Source organism: Lottia gigantea (genome assembly GCF_000327385.1).
Source record: "Lottia gigantea unplaced genomic scaffold LOTGIsca_15, whole genome shotgun sequence".
NCBI classification, from domain to species: Eukaryota; Metazoa; Mollusca; class Gastropoda; family Lottiidae; genus Lottia; species Lottia gigantea.
In genome coordinates this window covers 1,886,106-1,887,944 of record NW_008707797.1, presented here as the reverse complement: position 1 = coordinate 1,887,944, position 1,839 = coordinate 1,886,106, and the positions used below count along the sequence as shown (strand labels likewise).

Sequence of the window (1,839 nt, the reverse complement as noted above, 5' to 3'; positions counted from 1 at the left end):
ATTTGTATAGAAATGGAGGCGATTATCTCCTTAATTCGAGCCATTTTGATGGATAACCCTAATGGAACTCTCTAGTTATTTCCGTTTTCTTACTTCCGCTCTATTTCTCTCAGGCGGGAAAAGTAACGTGACCCAGAATTCCGTGTTATAATGGCGGAGTATTTAATCGTTAGAATAACTTCCGGTCTGTTAATATTTACCTTAACGTACAATATATCAATGTAATTGATACGAACTTGACTTCCGGTTGGGATCTAGCGTCACGTCTGCCGTTAATCTCTATTTTAACGAGACAATCAACTCGAGATTTTAATTGGGGAAGTTTTCTTTCAATTGGTTATTGGATTATAGTATTTACAGAATATTGTAAATAAAAACAGTTGAGATTTAGAGGAAGATATTCTGATATTTCCTTCATTCAACTTTATCACCATGTAACAAATGACTGTCTCAAAATGTTTTTATAGGATATGATATCTTTTAGGTTCTATTTGGGGCTTTCAATCGGTCTCCTCTTTTTAAATCAAAGGTATATAATCCTGCTCTGAGTGTAGTGGTTGTTTCTAAAGTTTACAGAAACATGGAAGTGAAATTAATCATTTTGAAATGTCTTGAATAAAGCTGAAAAGCGGAACTAAAAACTTAGGCCTACATCCCACCAAAATATAGTTTGAACACGCATATTTTGGTCTTCACTTTGCTATATTTTTAGCAAGTATCTCCCACTTCCCAAGTTTAAGAAAGACGACCACTTTAAAGAAGTTATATCAAAGAGATTAATTATCTCAGTTTAAAGAGGGAAAGTATGTTGTAGAAATATTAATCTTTAAAAACATTGAAAACTTATTTAAAGAAGACATGATTCTTGTTCTAATATTGTTTTAATTTCGCTTTAATGACTCTTTGGTTTCATGCTAATGTTGATTTTTTATTTCATTATTAATTCTCGATTGATATATTTCATTATACTCCACGTTCGTTCATTAAAAATCGTTAATCTTAAGATAAAAGTTGTGTTTATTAGTCTTCAATTGATAAATTTAAAATCGATCAAGATCAGCATTATTTCAATTATAACACTTTATATTTCTTTCTTTATATTACTTTCTTTATGACGAATACATCAGGACATCTTAAAGGAAATGTCCCTCATACTTTTTTATATATCTCATGAATCCGTTGATTTTGTATTTAATTTCGGATATAATACGTCACTTCCGTGTTTTACTATACAATATTTTAGGTTTGATAACAAACAATGTATGAATCGAAGTTTATAAAGCAGTTCTAAGATACTCAAAACTATGATAAATATTTGTCGTAAGTGTAAAATTTTACTTTGAGAAGTGCCAACATGCCACAAATATACATCGTAAAGTTTTAGGACTGAGATAATGAAAACAACCGTGTAGTAGGCCCATTATGCGTGATATAATGTTAAGCAAGCTAGGCTATTCAATCCAAAGATCAAGTTTTGAAATAAACAATTTGTTTGAAGTAAATTTGTCTCAATATTCATTAATTACACTGAACTCTGGGTAATTATAGGATCTGTTTCCTGTCTGCGGACCTCTCACGTGTTTTAACAATCAAACTAAAGCGGGACAATTGACAGGTCACGTGTTAAGCTAATAGTCATGTGATATTAAAACGTCACGGACCATTTGCCGCCATATTAAGCAGAACGATTGACGGGAATTATTTTTACTGAATAATAAGAGTCTTTCTGACTTATTGATTTAGAATTATAGAATGGTAATTTACTGATCGTCAAACATTATCAAACTTGCTATACTATATATAGCCTGTCAAAGATTAAACCAGAACTGAATGAACGAG

General features: G+C 31.2%; 1 protein-coding gene across 1 annotated transcript in view; it reads right to left on the bottom strand.

Annotated features, from left to right (window-relative positions):
• The window catches only part of LOTGIDRAFT_157872 (hypothetical protein), a gene marked incomplete at both ends in the record, with an annotated part of 21,451 nt that overhangs the window by 15,355 nt on the left and 4,257 nt on the right, over window positions 1–1,839 (bottom strand). The window lies entirely within an intron of this gene.